The 22871-nt window shown below is 41.3% G+C and overlaps 1 protein-coding gene and 1 long non-coding RNA gene across 2 annotated transcripts in view; both read left to right on the forward strand.

Moving 5' to 3' along the window:
• Dpp10 (dipeptidyl peptidase like 10) overlaps nucleotides 1-22871 on the forward strand; it is a 1509398-nt gene that overhangs the window by 66146 nt on the left and 1420381 nt on the right. The window lies entirely within an intron of this gene.
• Nucleotides 5317-15916, forward strand: LOC114703149. The gene is made up of 3 exons (XR_003736098.1): nucleotides 5317-9534; nucleotides 10921-11088; nucleotides 12389-15916. It is a non-coding gene; the product is annotated as an uncharacterized LOC114703149 (long non-coding RNA).

The raw sequence follows: 22871 nt of genomic DNA on the forward strand, positions 1-22871 counted from the left end.
AACCAACGATGTAAACAGACACACACACACACACACACACACACACACACACACACATAAATCCACACAAGGACTTGAGTAATACAACTCAATGAGAGGAATATGAACATTTTATAAAATAAAAAAAAAAAAAAAACGAATAGATGAAAAGACATTCAACAATTTAATAGGCATTGGAGAACAAACAAAAACAAATATATATTATTCCATGTTCTAATTGTTTTTATCAAAGAGATGAAAGATAGAAAGCACTGAAGAAGGTACAGGGAAAAGAAAGCTATTACTCACCAGGAGTAGAAATGTTAATTAATACAACCCCTATGCAAAATGGCACAGTGATACTTCACAAAGCTAAACAGCACTAATGAGCTGGTGAGATGGTTCTGTCAGGAAAGTGCTTGTAGCAAAAGTATGAGGACCTGAGTTTGATCACCAGAACCCACATAAAAAAGCCCCATGTGGTGACTCACACTTGTCACTGAAGTACTGAGAAAGTCTAGGCAGAAGGATCCCAGGGGCTATCTGGTCAACCAGCTTAGAGTACATGTAGAGCACCAGGACAGTGAGAGACCCTGCCTCAAAAAAAAAAAGAGATGGATACCTGAATAATGGCACTTAAAGTTGTCCTCTGTACTCCATATGCATAAATACAAAGGCGTGTACTTCTACACATGTAAATGCACACATAGCACGCATGCACTAAATTTACATTAAATAATTAGTAAAAGTAAAAATAGAACTATCATGTGACTTGCAACTAGCTATCCCACCAGTGGCTATACATGCAAAGGAAATACAATCAGTGTGTCAAATGATAGGATATTTCAGTCCTATCATGCCTGCAACATTAGTCACAGTAGCAGAGGAACATAAAGACCTTATGTCTATGCATGGATGAAGGATAAAGAAAAGGTGGAGACCTGTACACCTAAACAGGAGAGAATTTGCTGCTTACAATGACATGGAGGAATCTCAAGGACCCTATACCAAGCACAGTAAGCCAGATACAGAAAGACAAGTACCTCATGACTTTAGGTATAAGGAACAGTCAACAAAGCTGAACTTGAGGTGCTGGGGCTAAGTGGGTGCAATGATTTCTACACAACCACCCATATCTGAGTTCTCCAGAACTCATGCAGAGCCATGCACTTTGCTCTCATCTGTAACCCCAGTGCTCACACAGTAAGATGAAAAGCAGAGACAGGAGGCTCCAGAAGCTCTCAGGCCATGTAGCCTGATGTATAGAGGGGTAAACAACAGGAGCAATGTGGATGGAGACTACCTATTCCCAAGGTTGTTCTTGACCTCCACATACACCATTGGCACAGTGTACTTGCACTTCTACTAAAATACCAAACACACACAAATCTCTCTCTCTCTCTCTCTCTCTCTCTCTCTCTCTCTCTCTCTCTCTCTCTCACACACACACACACACACACACACACACACACACCACACCACCACCACCACCACCACCACCACCGCCGCCACCACCACCACCACACACGCACGTTGACCTTGGGAAATACACAGTAGAACAATGGCTCTGAGAGACTGGGCAGAGGGTGGAGGGAGAGAATCAGGAGCTGTTGATCAAAGAGTACAAAGTTTCAGAAGGATAAGAGGAAAATGTTTTTAGATCTATGGCACACTATGGGGCAGATATAATCAATAATAATGTATTCTACATTTCAAAGTGAAATATATAATTATATAAGAAAATGAAGTTCAAATATCTTACAACAAAAAATGATAGGTGAGAAGAATGGCAAAGAACCATTTTCATTAAATATTTTATGTGTTATACTCGCCAAAACATCATAGAATTCTCTAGAAAGATATACACTTAGGTATGCAAGCAACAGTGTTATCAATAATACTCAAAAAATAAAATCACAAAATTTTACAAACAAAAAAACGTCCCAGGGAGTCTACGAAGCAACACTAAGCCAGCAGGCCCTCATATTTCTAACTAAAGGAATTTCTGTCCACAAATTCCACTTCCCCTATGGATCTAGATGATTTGCTATCATAAGAGGAGCTGTGAAGTAATACTTTGTGACAGCTGGGACTGTCCACTTGTGGATGCTAAGACTGCTGACTCCTGGTAGGTTCCCAGGAGCACATGTGAATACCTTAGGGCTGTATTCCTTGTGTACAACTTAGATGGATTTAAGCATTCCTCTCATACTTGTTGTTTGTTCTTTAGAAAAGAGACCCAGGACTTCCGAAAAGTCTAAATTCTACTCTTACTTTTCTGAAAGGCCTCTACATTAATTTCCACACTGGTTCTTCTAGTTAGCACTCCTCCCAGAACTGGGGAGGAGAGGGCTCCCTTCTCCCTGCTCCCTGACCATCATTTGCTCGCCTTTGTTTTCTTGGTGATAGTCTTCTGACTGAGGTGAGATGGAGCATCAAAGTAATTTTAATTCACATTTCTCATGCAGCTAAGCAAGTTCAATTCTTCTCAACATCTTTATTGGGCATTTGTATTTATTCTTTGCAAGTGTCTCTTCAAGTCCTTTGGCCCAATTATTGGTTGACATTTGAGGGGATGGTTTCTATGGTATAATTGTTTCAGTTCTTCATATTTTATAGATATTAATCCCTGATCTGAAGTATGAAAAACCAAAAATAATGTGTTCCTTTATTAAACATGCCTGAATTCCATGTTTGCAGTTCCCTTTTGTAGATGAGTAGGGATGGGAAGGACTTAGCATGATGAAACAAAACAACAGGGAAAGAAAAAGGGTGGGGTTGGGGGAGGGGAGTAGAAATCACTTAGGAGTCAGGCAGGAGGACATGCAGCATTCTACTATTCCCTTGGCCTGATGGGGCTCAGAAGCATCTGTGGAACTGGTACAGTACACACTTTAATCATGTATTTTATAAAGTTTTTCAAAATTCAAATATAATTACATTGTTCTTCCTTTTACTTTCCTGTCTTGAATCCCCCCATGTACCCATCCTACTCTCTCCCAAATTCCTAACTTATTTTTCTCTAATTGTTTATATATATATATATATATATATATATATATATATATATATATATATATAAAAAGAGAGATATGCTTGTGTATGTATATATATTCCCAAATATATAAATACAACATTCTCAATCTATATAATGTTAACTGTATTATGTATCTGATTTCAGGGCTGACCACTTAGAATTAGATAACCATTTGGGGCCTCCTCCCCAGGTATCCTTCTGCCTCTACCTTCTTGGTACTGGGGTTTCAAATGAGCACCACTGCATGGGGCACTTTTTTATGTGTGTTCTGAGGATCAAACTAAGATCCTCATGCTTTGGGCCTTATATTTAATTTAACATCAACTTTTATTTTTACCTTTTCTGATCATATAAAGAATGCCATTTTGTTATGGCAGTTTCCAAACAAACTTTATTTTGTTTCTTTCTTCTCCCCCATCCTTGACCCCGGTAGCCTACTTTCTACTTCAGGTCTCCTATAGCTTTTGCCCCCCACAACTTTCACAGCTCCTCATGTTCCACTCTTCTGGTCTTTAGTTAGTGACAAGTCTACATCATTCTTACCATCTCTTTTTTACATACATGCATCCACTTAAAGTTGGAATCTGCTCCTGAGCAGTAACAGGTAATTTTTGTCTTTCTTAATCTGGATCATCTCAGTTTTTTTCTAAGCCATCCATTTTCCTGAAAATTTCATTTGTTTTTACAGATGAACAAACTTCCATTGTGTATAAACACCACATTTTCATTATCTATCTTTCTGTTGATGATATTAAGAGTGGTTTCAACTTTGAAGAGCCTCCTTACTGATTTCCATCATGGAGACATGAATTTATTCTTCCACCAGCAGGCAGGAAGAGTTCCTATTTTCCTGCAGCCTCAGCAGCATTTGTTGTATCTGCTTGCTCACGGGAGCCCAGCCATGCATACTTAGACATGAAGATAGTCACCACCATTCACTGCTTGGACTTTCCCTCCTTGTCCTCATATTCAAATGCTTGTCTCTTCATCCAGAAACAAACTCACATTCACAGCGAATGGCAAACAGAAGTACAGTCCTGTGACTGCTGACTCTTGGTAGACTCCCAGAAGTTGGAGGTACTGTATCCTCACCTCTCGCTTTCATTGCTTCACTCACTGGTGTTTCAGCCTTGCAGCTTTAAGATACTCTTTGATCTGGATTGTGTGGTTCACATTTCATGGTGTACGTGAGAGTCACTGCTCACTCACAACCAAACTTAGCCCAACTACTCAAGAGATGTTTTTGTAATTATAAGCCTAATTTTCAAAGTACCTTCTTAAATGCCAGTATCCAAAATGTTAAATGTTTGGTGTAAAGCACTACACACACATCAGATGATGGCCCTCTGGTTCAGGGGTCTAGGTGTGCCAGAATATCCACAGGCTTCATGGATGAACCTTTGTAGAGAAGGCATAGGTAAGAGTGGGGACAAATACCCTCATCTCTCTTTTTTTTTTTGGTATTTATTAACTTTTATTTTATATGTTTGTGTACGTGTGCCTGCACGTATGTATGTGCACCACGTGCATGCCTGATGCCTGTTGAGGCCAGAAAAGGGCATTGGATCACCTGGATCTGAAATTATAGTGACTGCTAGATACCAACTTGAGTGCTGGAATGGAACCTATGTCCTCTAAAGATTGGTGAGTGCTTCTAACCACTGAGCCATCTCTCCAGCCCTATAATATCCCTATCTCATACCAAAGCCAAATAAAGACATAGCTATAAGATGAAAATAAATAGATATAGACAGAGAGCTGGAACGACATATGTGGATATGATTCTACTACATGCTTCTTTGTACAACAAAGCATAGTTGATTGCTCTCTATTTTTAGCCTTCAACATTCCTCTGTGCAAAGAGATTTCACAAAATCAATATGACTCCAAGAAAACATTAGCAAGAACTTCAGCTTTGATGAAGGAATACTTACAGAACATAGGAAGACCTTTCCTGATTGGAACCTAAAATGCTGTGCTGAGGACAAGCAGAATTGTCAGCATAGGCTTTTGACATTTGCCCATGGATTCTTGTGCCAAAACGAGCAATTTAAAAACAGTTGGAAAGAAACAACTGGCTATTTTGGAACACAATCTACTGGAAATAGAATAGAAAAGAAAAAGTGAGGGTATGCAGATGTAAATGGATGATGCCAGGGAAGCCCAGGATGTTGAGTCAGCTCCCAGAGTCTGCCCAGAACTAATTGACTCAGTTATCAGTATAAATGCTATAATGAACAGCAGTAAATGGAGACCAGCAGAATTAACCTCCATCAGCCGTGTGTGTGTGTGTGTGCGCATGCTTGTGCATGCATTAATATGGGTACATGTTTGTGTATACTTACAAGTGTGTGCATGCATAAATGTGGAAACAATAGTACAACCTCTTATGCTGTTTCTCTGATTTTGTCCATTTTGATTTTTTTAAATTAAAATCTCTCACTGGCCTGGAACTTGTCAAGTACACTAGGCTGGCTGGCCAAAAAGCCTTCAGGGATCTATTGGTTTCAGCCGCCCAATGCTGAGATTACAAGAATGTGTCACCATACCCAGATAGTCCACATGAACCCCATGGGTCAAACCACGTCCTCCTGTTTGCTTCACACTTGCTAAATGATCTATGTCCCCAGCTTTCCTTTCCATCAGCTCTTAATGTATACTAGCTCCTACACCTCACAGTGATCCAAATTTTTGAACTTGATTAATAGAATGACCCTGAACCAAGCAGAGCAGCCCGGGCATGGTATCTTCATTCCAGCCCAAGATGCTTCTTGGATGCACACAGCATCAATCATCCTCAAATTGCTTCTCTGACTGTGTTGTTTGCATATAATATGTTTTCCATGAATTTTCTTCCTTTCTAGAGAATATTCTACTCCAGCCCCTGACTTAAAAGTAGTGATCAAATGAATGCTCCAAGAAGAACCTCTCTCTGAGGATGAGACTCATTATCACTCTAAAGCAGACTCTACTTTCAGATATATGTATGATGGGTGATTTTTATTTGAGATGAAAGCATATACCTAATCAAGTAGCATCATGAGGGCACTCCTGCCTTTGGTAAGAATCCACCCAGTGTAGCTGTATTAATCAGGGTTCTCTAGAAGAACAGAAATGATAGAATGAATATATATTACAAAGGGGATTTGTTATATTGTCCTGACTGTCCAACAATGGCTATATTCATACTTGAGAGGTAGAAATCATCTATGAGGCTGGGAGTCTCAGCAATCCAACTCTGATGTGGAAGACCTGGAGGATTCATAGACAGCCATTCATTTTTAGTCCATGTTAGAAGGTCAGCACAGCTGGGTTCTGATGTCATGGAATGATGGGGGTACCAGAAGCAGCAATATAATTGATGTACTCACCAGCAAGTAGTGAAGAGAGGTAGGAGAAAACAGTGGCTTTTTCCTCCAGCCTCTTATGTCTTGTTACACCCACTCTGGGGTAGGATCTTATGTTCTGGGCTAGTCGTTTTAGTAATTCTGTTAAGACCTGGAAGAGGTGTGTTTCTTAGTTGATTGCAGATCCAGTGTCAGGGCTTTTGTTGGCAAGGTCTTTTCTCTCCTTCATGATCCAACCAATTTTCTTCTGCTTTTGTACTTTGATTTCATAGTGCTCCAAGACCAGGCTGTTCACCTCACATGACATATGACTTGCTGATTTTGTGTGTATCCATTTGTTCTTACCACTGTGGTTTCATAGCAGTACACCTTGTGATTTCATGCTTTGGAGACTCTCAGTTGCTTCAGACAATCTGACTATATGTACATGATATGGCCTCTATTTCTTCATCTCAAACTCCAGGGAGATGGTTGTAAGGCTTATTCTGTATATTCTGATATAATATAGAGTAGCAATGAATGCTGTGTAGCAGACATAGAGAAAGAAAATGAGTTTTTCCATTCAGCAAGCAATGGATCTATCTAGCTACACCATGTCCTATTCTAGTTAGCCCCAGATTTCTGTTTAACTCATGACTCCAGGAGTGAGAACTCACCATTGGCAAAGCACGACTCTTTTAGAATTGGAGTAGAAGTTATTTGCAGATAAGCAAAGTCTCCAGGTGCTGGCAACAGTCCTGAACAGGTGCTGTCCTTAACAGGGGACAGGGGCTGTTTGGAAGCAGCTCTTCATGCAGGATGGTTTGCATTTCTGACCAGCATCTAACATTGTTGTTGAAAACATGCTAGAGACAGGTATATGTGGTATGGGGGATATCAGGGGAGCATGAATCTGCTCAACAAGAGGCTATTTCATGACTGTGATGCTCATTAAGGGGGAGGGAAAGGAAGAGATTGTTAACAAGAAGAGAAGGGGAATGAAGTGAAGGAAAAGAGCCAGGAGAGAGTGGAAGAGAAAGGGAGGGGGCTTCTGCAGTTTCTGAGGCTCTTCTTTCATAGCGAAGTAGGTATTTTCCACCTTCATGTGGAAATTGTCTTTTTTCTTTTTTGTCCCATGTAAGCTCCCAGTTTACCTTGTCCTTTTGTATATGTTCTATTAAGCAGTTTTTTTGCTGCACCAAATATATTTTAATATCCAAGCTTTTAGAAAAGAAAGGAGAATAAAAAAAAAAAGACCAAAGAAAAGCTTTGGGGTTGCTATAAAAAGAATTTAATTAGATGACTAGCTATAGGCTCTTCTTGCATCTGTATTTTGGGAAAGGGAGGCATGATTTTGTCCTTTGAGTTACATAAAGTATATTTTTATATTAAGAACATCTTGTATCTACAGGTGAATTAACATACACATTGAAAATAGATAAATTTAGAGCTCTGAAAGACCTTGAGGATAAGGGGACATGGAGTGATGGCTAAGTGGTTAAGAGTACTTAATGCTGTTCCAGAGGACCCACATTTAGTTCCCAGTACCCAGTGGCTTACGACCAATTATAACTCCAGCTCCAGGATAGCTGATGCCTGCTTGTGGCCACCATGAAACTTCAACGTTGTGAGTGCAGCATGGTGGTATGTGCTTAGAATCTTGGTGCTATGGACAGAGACAGGTACATCTCTAGGGTTCTCGGATCAGCCAGTCTAGTATACTTGACAAGTTCCAGGCCTGTGAAAGACAATGTCTGAAAAAATAAGGTGGGCAGCTCCTGAGGAACAACACCTAAGATTGTCTTTTGTCTTCCACATGTAGTTGCATATACATGAACTACACACAGACACAGAGGGTATGGGGATGTGTGGAGGAAAGAGAAGATGTTTGCCTGAAATGAGAGATGTGTGGAGGAAAGAGAAGATGTTTGCCTGAAATCCTAATATGATTTCTAATCTTATCCAGGGTCAGCTTTATTCCCCAACATTCTGCATCTGTAATCTTTTGTGATGACCATAAGTGTGTTTTCAGAGCCTATGTTTATCATAAAAGGAGAGAATTTTAATGTTGGAAATGCCATCAAGGTTCTAAAGCCTGGCCTTTGTGCTTACTCCAGTATCTCTTTGTGTGTCTCCTGCATCAGACACCTGGTGTTGCAGTAAGCCCAGAAGAGAAGACTGGGGTACTTTAGAAAGTTAGGCTACCTATGGAAGACATGACTCATGAGTAGAGATTTCAGCTGAAGGCATACTAAAGCCATTTTTATGTAAACAGTTGCTCATTTAGGCAGCAAATAAAGGAATCTGCTTTGATAAATCACCCATAAACAATATAAACTGAAAAGTCTAAGTAAAAATGGTCTGTGTCTAAAAGATTATTTGAGCCCAGCAAGGTGGCTTGGTGGGTAAAGGTATTAATTGCAAAGAAGGAAAACACAAGTTGGATCCCCTGGGCTCCTCATCATAGACAGAAAGAACTAACTCCTACAGGTTGTCCTTTGACCTCCTCATGCACACACACACTGTGCAATAAATAATGTGATTTTACAATACTCTTTTAAAATTTAAACCGTGTTTAGTTGTTCTTTGGAACCAGGCTAATTTGTTGACTGGTAAAAGTTCAGATTGATGCATGAAATTCTTGATTGCTAGTGTTGCTTCACTTCTGTGTGTGTGTGTGTGTGTGTGTGTGTGTGTGTGTGTGTGTGTGTGTGTGTAAATAGGTATGTATGTCCACATGTTCATGTTCATGTGGGTGCATGTGTGTGATTGCATGTGGAGGCTAGAGGTTGACCTCAGTGTCTTACCTTAAGCTTATTCATCTTGTTTTGTGAGACAGGGTCTCTCACTAGCCTGAGTATTTCAGTTGGGCTGGGTAACCAGAGAGCCCCAGAATCTGCACATCACTGCCTCCCCATTACAAGGATTACAAATGCATGGCATTATACCTAGCATCTTCCCCAGGCTGTGGGCATCAAACTTGAGTTCTTGATTGTGTGATGAACACTTTACCAATTTGAACCCCACCCCACCCCCAGACCTCTCCTTTTCTTTTTCAGTTTTAGTCTTAATCCACAGTCCTGCCTGGCCTCTACCATTCTTTCTGGTGTTACTCTACTCTGTTTCCGGTTGGTCTCCTTCTTCATGCTGGTGCTGTGCTGATACACAGATTCAAGCCATTCTTTCCTGAATGTAAGGATCACTCAACTCCACAGTAATATCTATATCACCATGCATGCCTTCTTCAAACAATTATGAAGTCAAAATTATTTGATAGAACATGGACTAGCATGTCCTATTCCTCTATGACACTGCTTCTATAGATTTGAAGTGAACACCACAGACCACAGATTGACATTTTGGCCACCTTCCCAGGTGCAGTTAGTGTTACTGGTCTATTCCCCAAACTTTAAGGACAAGTATTCTAGAAAAAAAAAAAAAGTCACTAGAATTGATACTGGCTAGGAGATGGGTTCTTTTTAATCTCCATCTATTAATGATGTAAAGGCACAAAGAGGCTCAGTGTTAATTTCATTGGCAAGAAGTTTGAACTTCTTGGATAGAAAAAAGGGCCCCAGAGCTGGGAGACGAATGGTTGCAAGGGACTTGGGTTTTTATTTGGGTATAGGGTGCTGTCCCACCTGGTAATGCTCTCCCTCTCTTTTTCTATTGAACTAAAGGGGTCCATGCATCCCTTCTATAGTGAAGATTGGGTCTCTGACTCTGTAATTATTGATTGGCTGAGGCAAGAATGGATACTCAAACCTCCTTTGCTCCTTGTGGTGTAATAGATACAGTCCCCCATCTCATGCCAGGGGAAATAGGCTACATTTGGGAGAAATGAAAGCTTACTGGGAACAAAAACAAACAAAAAACAAAAAAAATCAAAATACAAGGAGTTGGAAATTTACTGCCTATTGCTAGGGGCAGAATGCCATAAAGAAACTCAAAGTGCGATTTTTATGTTATCCCTTCTCCCATCCTAGGGACCCATGGCCTTAAAATGAGTACACACTCATTAATTAATGACAGTGGAATTAGGAGAAAGATATACAGTGTCTGTAATCCAGATTGTGGATAATTGTGATAGAGTTGGGAGGCACGACTTTAGCTCCTACACCTTAGATCAGAGAGTCAGCTGTATCAAGGCCCTTGTTTTTCCACTGCAGAGTTGACTCTACCTAGTGACTCTATTCTCTCCACGTGCTGATGAACCCTCCTTTTTCTACTGTACATACTTCCAAGGCTTTCTTAACTCCAGGGCAGATGAGCGAGGCTGATCACTGGGCTTTCTGCACTTAAGTTTTACTCTTTGGATAGTAACCAGCCGTGCACTTCAAGAAGAAGGAGGGAATATGTATACTAGAATAAAATGTCTTCTATTAGACTGCAGGAGTATTTCAGTTTCTATGGAAACAAGATGGTATTAGTAACTTGCTTTCATTTAATGTAATATTGAGCAAAAAAAAATACCTTTCTTTCATTATTCAAATGTTTTTATTGTACTTCATCAAATTATGAGAATGCAGCACCAGTGTGGCTTCTGAACAGTTTAAGTTGTTTTTTATTTTCTTCCAGATTAAGCTCAGAAAAGTGTCTCATTTACAAACATCAAGTGGATTGGAGCAAAATTGTTGGGTGCCTTTAAAGTTCTGTTTTATTGGTATTTGGATCTCGAAGATGCTCAGCCTTTAGGTGGCAACTGAGGAGGGAGTAACTTAAACCATCAGGACCGATCTGCCACAGGTAGAGCTGAGGGAAGCAAAGTGGCTTTCCCACTTCAGTTGCATTCACCCTAGCTTTGTGGATAATGGACAGGGTAATCAGTTTTCTGTTAGATTCCCCAAATATGTGTTTCCTCTGACCCTAAGGCCTTTTGAAGCCTTGACATTGACTCAGTGAGATCTTGGTTACATAGTCAGTGTCATGAAGTTTCCCTTGCAGATTTGAAACTAAAGTTCCTAATTGAACTGTTCTTAGAGTTTAAGCAGCATAGGCTGCCTCTTCCTTCTCCTCCCCACCATCCTCTTCCTCCCTGTCGTCTTCCTTCTGCTAATCCTCCTCCTCTCTTCCTTCCTTTTTTTCCTTATCTCTTCCTCCTCTTTCTCCCCTTCTTCCTACGCCTCGTCTTTCTCCTTCTCCTCTCCTTCCTATTCCTGTTTCTCCTCTTCCTCGCCTTCTTCCTCCCCTTCTTCTTTCTTCCCTTTTCTTGCTCTTCTACCTTCTCCCTTTCCTCATTCTCCTTTCCCTCCTCCCTCTTATTCCTTCTCTTCCTCCTCCCAAGGTAGAAGCAATAGTACTTCTAAGAAGAATTAGAGTCTATATTCATTAGTATAATAATAGGGGCTTTAAGAAAGCCCATGAGACATACCACTCATATTTTTATCACTCATTTGCATATAATTTCTAAGGTCATTATGTGAATATAAATACTATATTAAAATGAAAATACATTAAGCTATTTTTAACCTGAAAACCATTTGATTGGTTGCCACAGATAGATCACTTGCAATGTCATGGGCTGGCTAAAGTTTGAGGAGTTAGTTCTCCTCAACCTTAGCACCAGGCTGTGAAGGAGGTGATCTAGCCAAGGTGAGTGTTCCATACACAAAGCCACAAGGGGAACATACAGGACTCCTGAGGTTTAGTTCAGTAACCAAGAAATGTTTCCATAGGCAGCTGCTGGCCTGTTGTCTCTCACATTCATTTCGTGTATAGAACCTTCCTTAAAGTATGTAAAAAGTTATGGAACTTATAATTTGGTTTTATAATTTCAAAATTTATTGGGCCTAGTATGAACCACTGCTGGCTTTCAAATTACTTCCATAAAGGTTAGTTAACATTCTTGGACTGGCAATTTCTTCTCTTCTTTCCCTTTTTATGCTGCTCAGAATGCAGCCCCCTCAAGTATAGAGATCCTGCTTTGGTTTCCTGTTGCTGTGATAAAGACAAAGACCAAAAAAACTACTTGGGAAGGAAAAGACTCTTTTCAACTTGCAGGTTAGACTCTACTGTGGATATTCTAACAATAGATTATTGTTATCAGCTCTGCCAGGGCAAGAGCTCAAGGCAGGAACCTGGAAACAGGAACTGAAGCAGAGAACGTGAAGGGACTTGCTGCTTATTCTCCATGGCTTGCTCAGCCTGCTTTCCTAGACCTCCCAGGACCACCCACAGTATGCTGAGGCCTCACACATCAACCATTAAGAAAATGCCCCTACAGATCTGCCTACTGGCCAATCTGATTGGAAGAATTTGGTAAGTTTGAGGTTCTCCTTCCCCAATTGATCCTGGCTTGTGTCCTGTTGACAAAAACCTAACCAGTCCAATGGATTACTCAACAGAGTGAGGATGGAACTTCTGATCTTCCCACCTCGGACTCCTGGGTTCTGGGATTATAGGTACAACCACCACACCCAGTTTATCCAGTGCTATGGATCGAATGGATTGAAGCCAGGGCTGTGCACATGCTAAGCAAACATTCTACCTACTGAGCTATAGCCTCAACCTGGAGCTGAGTACTTTTCAAATGGATAATTTGGTAATTTAGTAATTCTTCTTGGAGGTTTGCTCAACTCTGGCTGTGCATTGTTTTGGGAGCTTCCTTCTTTCTCCAGCTCTGTTTCTTGTACAAGCAGCATTCACACTACCTGAGAACTCATTAGAAATGCAGAATTTCACGTCCCCCTCAGATCCATGAGCAAGGAGTTTTAGAAACACTTGCATGTAGTTTATGTGTATAGGATGGTTTATCATTTCTTTAGTTGACGTTGGAGCAAGCTCTTTACCTTCTGCTTTTTCCTCTGCCTCCATCTAACTGGGAGACAATACCCAATGCTCTTGGCTTCCAGACTGTGCTCCTGGATGCTCTCCATCCATAAACTAAAAGCCTTAATCACACAGAAGGGACTCCCATGAGGCCCGAACAAGTCTCTTTTTATTAGTTTTTTAGGAAACAGGCTTTAACATAAGACACTATTTGAAGAAAAGATTTGCCTATGAAACAGATTCAAGGCTCACTATCACTGAAGACTTACAAAGTCACTCACAGGTCAAATTTTTCTGTTAGTATAACAACTCTCATGGTTAGAAAATTGTGTGTGTGTGTGTGTGTGTGTGTGTGTGTGTGTGTGCATGTTTTCAGATACAGTTCTGTGTATGAGGGATCCACATACATGTGTGTAAGAGGCTAGAGGACAACTTGGATGTTGTCCCATGGGTACTGTTCCCTTTTAAAAAAAAAGATTTATTTTTATTTTATGTGCACCTGGGGCCTTCAGAGCTCAGAAGAAGGCATTGGATTCTCTACAATTGAAATTATAGAAGATCATGAACTCTCATGAGGATGCTGAAAATCAAATCTCAGTCCTTTGGAAGAGCAGCTAGTGCTCTGAACCACTGAGGGAATCTCTCCAGGATCTCTCACTGGCCACTTGCTTGTTGGTTTGTCAGAGAAGCCCAGGGATCTACCTGTCTCCACCTCCGCAGCACTGGCTCAGTCACCCAGTGTAGCCATTATATGGGATCTGGAGACTGAACTCAAGTCCTTATGCTTGCATGGGAAATGCTTTACTCACTAAGCTGTCTCCTCAGCCTCTGAACTTTTTTCTTTTAATTAAGAGGAAAATCTTTGTACACATGCCAAGTTAATACTAGTCAGGAACCAAGGTCAGCAGAGAAGGCAGCTTCCTCTGGTGGCTTCCATGAACAGGGCCCAGAAGCTCTACCTGTCACTGGATTGTCCAAAGGCTTCCTCAGTCTCAGTGGCATACTATATCATCCTCACACCAGCAGACATGCTAAGAACATTGCCCTAACACCCTATAGGAGGAGTTGGAGTCATTGACCTTTATTCAATCATCTGTGTCAATGCTGGTTTTGTGGCCTTTAGGCATTTGTTGATCACTGCTATTTAATTTGCATGCATAGATCCAACAAGGAAATTGGGAGGGGTGACATTGAGTGCCAACTTCTTTTCCAGAGGAAAAGTTCCAGGGCTCAAGTTCACATCATTCTCATCAGGCAGCTCACAGTTGCCTATCACTCTAATTCAAGGGAATCTTCTGCCTTCTGCAGACACCTACCCTCACATGCAAGTCAGTACACACACACACACACACACACACACACACACACACACACACACACCCTCAAAAGTAATCAAACTGAATCTTTCACATCAATAGCATGTGATTGCTTCGCAGGCCTGTAACATAGAGCCATCTTCTACCTTTTGTACTTTCCATCTGCATAGCTGCTTCAGCCTATTACTTATTTATATGTTTATTGACTTTAGATGACATGTTTACTCCAAGGATCTCAGGCAACGGAAGGATTTGTTTTAGAAGTCTACAAAATAGATCCTTACTTGTTCACCTATGGGACATGCAGTCATTTTGCATTCTACTTTATATATTGTGGTTGGGTTATTATAAAAAATGTTCACATCTTTAAATCTTCCCAGGTGTCTATACATTTCCCTTGCAAGATACAACTACCAAGCAAAAAGAAGAAAAAAAAAACTACTGAAAAGACAGACCAATGTTCTTGTCTTAGAAAAATCAATCTCATCAGTAGCTCATGAAATTCAATTACCCTGGTCAGGAACAAAGCAGATAATCATCACTTAATAATATTTATAGATAATAAAAAAAATGCAGAGTAAATAAAATTAGCCTCTGAAACCATGAACAAATTTTTAAAAACTTTTTTGTTTATCTCAGGAGGATTTATGAAATCTGGTAAGTGTGTCTTTCTCCATTTTTATTTGAGCCCACAGACATCAGAGGAACTCAGAAGGTATTTGTTGGATGAGTGCAGGTGATAAAATGGGATAGTGACACAGTGACCTCTAATTTGGACATAACGAGTTCATAGAGATTACTTCCTAAAGGAAGTTGCTTAAAGGTAAAACTATATTGGCTGCATGGATGCTACTGTTTTGTCTGCATAAACTACTGGAGAGTAGTAGCAGATGTATCAGGAGATGACGGAGATAAATGCAGATCTTCATTATGTAAGACAGAAAAATGGAATAGTTAAAAAAATAAGCACCATGGGGCTGGGAAAATGGCTTAGTCAGTAAACTGTGTCTGAATTAGACCTGAATTTCTATACCCAGAACCCACATAAAAAGCAGGTGTGGGGATGCACACTTGAAATCCAGCACTAGAGAGGAGGAATAAACATTTCTAATCTCAGCACTAGGAATTGTCATTCAAATGACCACCTGTAACACCATTGCTGGGCAGGGGGATGCACACCTTGTCATCTCACCATAGATATGGATCTAAAGCATCTGGAGCATGGATCCATCAGCCTAGACATTTTTATACTGTATTAGTACTCATAAATGTAGGGCTTTTCTTTCTTCTTATTTGCTTGTGAACATGGATGATGAGTGTTTTAATTCTTGAATACTCATTGGTTTCTATAGTCTTTCCACATAATAATATCTTCACTTAATCATCTTGTAGATGTTAGAATTTGAGGAAGCTGTAATGTGGAGATGCTGTCAATAGGTGGTTCTATCTTGTGAAGCTAAGCAAAGTGCTTTAATCTAATGAACATTCAACTACAAATAAAGACAAGAACTAAAGTTAATATGCAGCAAAGGGAAGAAGAAAGAGAGAGCCACAGAAACCATATTTACAGCTTCTGAGTTTGAAGAGAACCTAACCCACCAGACTTTCAGAGATGTCTTAGGTGGGGTTCTTTAGACATTAATCTTGGCCTCTGGTTTGCTGAGTTGATGCTCTAGAGAAAAAAATAGAGGCAGGATGGCGATGAAGAAGAGTTAATATCCAATCCCGCTGAGGCCAGCTTTGTTGTGGACCTCAAGACACTCTGATATGACTTGAACCAAAACATTGGTTCTATTTTGAAGCATTGAAGGCCTGAACTTCTGTATTTTTGTGACATTTACCCATGAGCTGTTCACAAGGTGTTGTGGGATAGAAGGGAGGGGAGTTATAAGCAAACATAACTATGAATCTCATTGGCTCTGGTCTCATGGTGGCAAACAGGAGTCATTGAAATCCAGTGCTCACAGCAGCCAAAGGCTGGGAACATTCAGCATCATAAGTGAAGTCTGAGTAGAGCCTCAACAATGTCTCCTGTAGTGTTGATGGCTCTACCTGCCTGACCTTTTCTTGGACCCCGTCATCCTTTTGTGGGCTTCATCATGGCTCACAGAAGCCACATTTCAGTATCTAGGAGGTGTGCTTCTCTAGGGGGCAGAGAGAACAGGGCCTTAGTGGAGAGAAAAGGAAGTGGGGGAAAAGCTAGATTTGTCTTGGAAGAGAACTTTGTGGAAGCTGTTGTAGCATCAAGCCATTATCCATGTTGCCAGCTGCACTTGCAACAGCCCACTTGGTGTGAAGTGTTGCCCGATGTCTTCCTGAGATTCGGCCCAACTTTCCTCCTCCACAACTATGATCTCATCTCTACTTCACTCCACCCACATGCCAGACCATCTCACCTGGGATGGCACATCTCAAAAGATAGTATGAAAGTGTGTTTGTGTGTGCATGCGCGCATGTGTGTGCGTGTGCGTGTGTGTGCGCGCGCGCGCGCGTGTGTGTGTGTGTGTGTGTGTGTGTGTGTGTGTGTGTGTGTGTATGTTTGAAAGGAGTGTGAAGTAGAGTTCAGAGGACAATCACAATCTCAGGTCTCATTTTCAGATACTACCCACCTTGGTTTTTGACATAGGGTCTTTCATTAGCCAGAAACTCTCCAATTAGGGTATAGTTGCTGGATAGTAAATCCCAGAGATCCATCTATCTATCTTTGACATCATAGCTCAGGGATTAAAGGTATGTACTACCATGCTCAGGTTTTTTTGTTTTTTTGTTTTTTTGTTTGTTTGTTTTTTGTTTTTACATCAGTTCTAGGAACCAAACTCAGGTCCTCATGCTTGCAAGACACTCTACCTACCAAATCATCTTCCTTCAGCCCAACAGTTTGAAAACCTTTTAAGATTTATTTTATCTCTAATCTACATGCCTCTCTCTCTCTCTCTCTCTCTCTCTCTCTCTCTCTCTCTCTCTCTCTCTCTCTCTGTCTCTCTGTCTCTGTCTCTCTCTCTCTCTCTCTCTGTGTGTGTGTGTGTGTATGTGTGTGTGAGTATATGCACATGAGGCTTTTGTTTCCCCCTGGAGTTAAGATAGATGGTTGTGAACCACCCAATATGGATGCTGGGAATCAAATTAGGATTCTCTGCAAGAGCAGTATGTTGCTCTAGAGCCATGTCTCTAGCTCCAGTTCAGAAATGTTTAAACATTCAGAGCAGAATTCCAGAAGCACAAGCCTTTGCTGGTTAATTTTGAAAGAAGAGAAGAAAACATTGACTCTGGTTAAGATAAACCCAAGGAAATTAACTTGCATTTTGTTCCCTGAGTGGGGACATTCCAAAGTCTCTATAACCTTTGTTTAGAAACACCAGTAGTATCGAGCACAAGGCCAAGATTCATTGTTTTCCAAAGACAATGGAACTCCTTGTTTACTGAACACCTCATTGGATTAACATTCTGTAAAAAATAGTCTTTATCAAATGTTGATGTGGAAAATGAGATCCATCTGGGAATGGTGGTACAGGCCTTTAATCCCAGCAATCAGGAGGCAGAGTCAGGCAGATCTCTGAGTTCAAGGCCAGCCTGGTCTACAGATCGAGTTCCAGGACAGCCAGGACTACATAAAGAGACACTGTCTTGAAAAACAAAACAACAACAACAACAACAACAAAACCCAAATAAACAAAATGAAAAAAATGAGATGGAGCAGTTTTCAAAAAATGTATATTGCGGTAGGGTTTGGGGATTTAGCTCAAGTCCCTGTGTTCTGTCCACAGCTCTGGGGGAGGATGAAAATGTGTTTTAGTATTAAAAAAAGTTCAAGGGAAGTAGGAAGATGGGTTAGAAAGAGAAGGATGTATCAAAGATGCCAGTCTGGGCTCTTTTGGGGATTCAAGGCCTGGATTAATCTTGGTAGTTTTGGTGAGATTTCCCAGCCAGGGAAGGATGCTATATTTTGGATGGAAGATGTGTAGAAGTCCCTTATCCATGGTGTATTTAATGAACATGCACATGTGTAAGCAGGGAACATTCTGTGATACAGCCTTGGAACTGCTGGGGGAGAACCACACTGGTGGTGCTATAGTCCTTCTCTCTAAAACTATGCTGATTAGTCCCTTGTTCCCTCGGCCTATGATGGTAAATGCAAAATACCTAAGACTGGAAACAAAATGCCAAAAGAAGACACAGAGGTCGGAGAGATGGCTCAGTGGGTAAGGATGTTTGCTGTGGGAGCACCAGGATCTCAGCTGAGTTCCCGCATCCGCTTAAAAACCTAGGCAGCTAGATGTAGCAGAGGTCTGCTGAGAAAGAGTATTCTCCAGACAAAACAGGTCATTGCACACACGAGCTCACAGAGGCTGTGACTAAATGCACAGACCCAAAAATGATCAAGCCATCATGTCTGGGGCACCGACCCAGTAGATAAGGACCTATTGGGGACTGATTGGTATTGGGGAAAGACAGGGTGTCAGTTTTCTTTGCATATGGACCCTGGCAGGCAGTTCATGTTCCAGGGGACAGACCTACACCCGTGCACATTTTACTAACACTAAATGACTCAGTGGGTGTAAAAAACAGTACACAAAGATGAGAAGGAAAAGTGGTCAGTGAAGCCTGAGAGGAACTGGACAGGAGGGAGTGGATTTGATGAACCCACATTATATTCATCTATAAAATTCTCAAACAATAAATTAAAAAATAAAGATATGGCCTGGTGGTGGTGGTGGTGGCGGCGGCGGCGGCGGCGGCGGCGGCGCGGCGGCGGCGGCGGCGGCGGCGGCGCGGCGGCGGCGGCGGCGGCGGCGGCAGCAGCAGCGGCACACACCTTTAATCCAAGCACTTGGGAGGCAGAGGCAGATCTCTGTGAATTGGAGGTGACTGTGTCCCACCTCTTTTTTTCTTTGTTCTTGAATCTGTTCTTACAGGACATGATGTCAAAATGCCCTTGAATTCCATCTCTTTTCTCTCTCCAGATTTTGTCATTGCCCATAATTTCCCTTGGTGTCTTCCTGGCACTGACCATCATCTCAGCAGTGATGTAACACATGGACAATATGAGAACGTCGAGTTTACCACAGCACCAGAAAGCGGTGCTGTATCCAGTGTGTGTGGAGGGTTTTCTGGGATATTACCATATTGTTCCAGCTCTACATTCATCCTTTATGGGCTAGTTGGCTTTTTATGCCTCAAGAATCTCCATGCTTTCGTGAAGAGCGTGTTTGAAGAAAGCATCGGCTAAATTCATGCATATAGGTGCTTATTTACTAACACAAGCATGTTCCTATTGCAAAAATGCTTTGTAAGACTAGAATAGTGGTTAATTTGAAAATTTCCTTAGGAAAAGTATTCAAGACATTCTTGTGAATAATAGGTATTTGTATTATATTATTTAGATGAGACCTCATAAGGTGGGGTCCTAGTGCAAATGCTGGAGGAAAACATGTACTGTTTTGTCTAAAACTCTAGGCTACATGGAAAGTGCTATATCACACAATTTTGCATGCATATAAGCATGAAATTGCAGCAACAGTTCTATGACATCATTATCTTCATTGACTAGGAGTGCCAAGTCTTAGATCTGTTGATGACTGTTCAATATTGGCTGAGAAGAAAACCCCTTTCAGAATTAAGAAGCTTGGATTCCAGTTTTGATTTAATCACTATAAATTTTTAGCAAGTCCTCATTACATTGAACCCCCCCCATCTCTCACTTATTTTTAAGTGTGTGTGTAGGTGTGTGCATATGCGTGTAGAAATGTACCTGTGTAGATGTCAGAGGTCAAGGCTGAGTGTTTTCCTCTGCCTCCCACTTCCTTATTTTTTATGACAAGATTTCTCACTGACTATAGATGCCCTGGCTTCAGTTAGATTGGCTGGTCAGTGAGCCCCTAGGATTAACATATCTCTGTTCTTCAACATTGGGGTTACAGATGGCTGTAGCACCCAACTTCTTTGTGCATTCCTGAAAACCAAAGGTGAGTCCTCATGCTTTCACAGTTGCTTTATCCACTGAACCCTCCAGGACCAATTTCTCACCTTTAAGATAAAGGAAATTGATCAACTTTCCCCTGGTCAATTCTAGTTCTATGGATTTATGTTCATTTCCACAGGGTTGTCTTTATTTGGCAAATGGTCAAAAGGAAAAAACAGCAAATTCATTGTCTTTCAACTGTTCTTTGCTATCCTATCTTTAAGGTGAAGTATGGTTGCATATCTCCTGGGCTATATTCTCTTTGACTTCTAAACAATAGCTGTTCTTGCAAACATCTCCATCTGTTTAGGCATACACAGGTGCCAAGAAGCACGAGAAACATGATCACCATGGGAAGAAATCAATACAGTTATGAATCTTCACACATTTAACTTAATCATGTTTGACACTGGAAAAAAGACATATTTTATTACTGGAGAGGGATACTCGTTGGCAAACCAGGATTCTAATAGAATTGTGAACATTGCTTAGTCATTGTTTCTGGGGCCCACGCTGGTGCACCAGCCAAGGAAATAGCTGGCCTTCTTTCACAGCGGGAAAAACATATATTAAATGGAGTCTAGAGACAGCTGTAAGCTACCTGGAAAGCACCGTGCTGCACAATTTTGTATGCTTATAAGCATGAAATTGCAGCAACAGTTCTATGACATCAGTATCTACATTGACCAGACAAGAAAAGCTGAGGCTCAGATATGTTGATGACTGTTCAAGACCAGCCAAGAGAATCAGTTTCAGAGGGTTTCATACTATGCTTCAAAGTGCATTTCTCAATATCATTTATTTATATTGTCAGAGGAAGTCACCAATGTTAAGATGGCTCTGTCCTTCAGGAAGTGGCCCCCTGTTTATTTTGCTTCCTGTTCCCATTGAGAATTGGGGGGAATGAAGAAAAGCCCAAAAGGCAAATGCCCTTAGTGTTTGTGTGTGTGCTGCACAGATGCTTGCGTGGATGCACTTGTGTGTGTGTGCCCCTTCATGTGGAGGACAGAAAGTGACTATGTCTTTCTCAATCATTTTCTACCTTACTTTGAGAAGGAAACTTTGTTTATTCATTGGTAATTTCAAGATGATGCAATGTATTTAGATCACATATTTCCTGTAGTTTCCCCTCTGTCTCCTCTCAGAACCTTCCCACACCCACATTCCAACTTTTTGTCTTCTCTTAAAAAAAAAAAAAAAAAGAACCACAGAGTTCAATTAGTGGTTCTATTTGTGCTTTTGTGTAGAGCTATGCATTGAAGCATGGACACCTTGACATGGGCCAAAAGACTGCAAACAAACAAACAAACACCAGGGCTGGAGTAATGGCTCAGTGGTGAACAGCACTCTCTGCTCTTCCAGAGGATGCAGGTTCAATCCCCAGCAACCATGTATGTAGTAGTGCCAAACTGTCTATAACTCCAGTTCTGGGGTATCCAATGCCCTTTTATGGTTTCTTTAAGCACCAGACATGCACATGATGGGCAGTTACACATGCAGAGAAAATACTGACACAACATAAAACAAATATATAAGATCTCCCTTATCAAGTAGCTCTCAACTGCCAAGTGCTCTTCAGCTATGAGTGAGGCCTCACGAGCTTCTTCCCTTTCCATGCTGGAGTGTTGACTGGCTTGATCTTGTGAAAGTCTTGTACTGCTGAGCTTTTGTGTGCCACAAGGGTAACGGTCATATCATATGTGGAAGACATTATTTTGTAGCAATATTCTCTGACTTCTGGCTCCTCTGATCTTTCAATTCCCTCTTCTGTGGTGTGCCCTGAGCAGTGTGGGAGGAAATGGTATAGAAGATCCATGCCCCTGGGACATGTTCTGTACTTTTTTCAATTGTGACTCTCTATTAACTGCTGTCTGCTGCATAAGGAAACTTCTCTGATGAGGCTACTTTTTTATTTGATTTTTTTTTTTTGAGACAGGGTTTCTTGTTGCTAGAGTTTTCTGCCTTGCCCACAGTCAGGACAAATCTTTGTCACCCGCCAGTCCCACAGCCGCTCAGACCCAACCAAGTAAACACAGAGACTTATATTGCTTACAAACTGTATGGCCGTGGCAGGCTTCTTGCTAACTGTGCTTATAGCTTAAATTAGTCCATTTCCATAAATCTATACCTTGCCACGTGGCTGGTGGCTTACCGGCATCTTCACATGCTGCTGGTCATGGCGGCGGCTGCAGTGTCTCTTGCCTTCCTGTTCTTTTATTTCTCCTCTCAGTTAGTCCCGCCTATACATCCTGCCTAGCCACGACCAATCAGGTTTTATTTATTGACCAATCAGAGCAACTTGACATACAGACCATCCCCCAGCACAGCCAAGTGCAGACCATCTCAGACACCTGCACTCAGGCCCATGGTCCTAATCATCCTCTATGTGGACCTGCTGGGTAACGCCACAAAGAACCCAAGAAGGGCTCCCACAGGACATACAGAACATCCCACAGCAGTTTCTCACTCCTAATTCAGCTGGGCTG

Source organism: Peromyscus leucopus, chromosome 15 (assembly GCF_004664715.2).
Source record: "Peromyscus leucopus breed LL Stock chromosome 15, UCI_PerLeu_2.1, whole genome shotgun sequence".
Lineage (NCBI taxonomy): Eukaryota > Metazoa > Chordata > Mammalia > Rodentia > Cricetidae > Peromyscus > Peromyscus leucopus.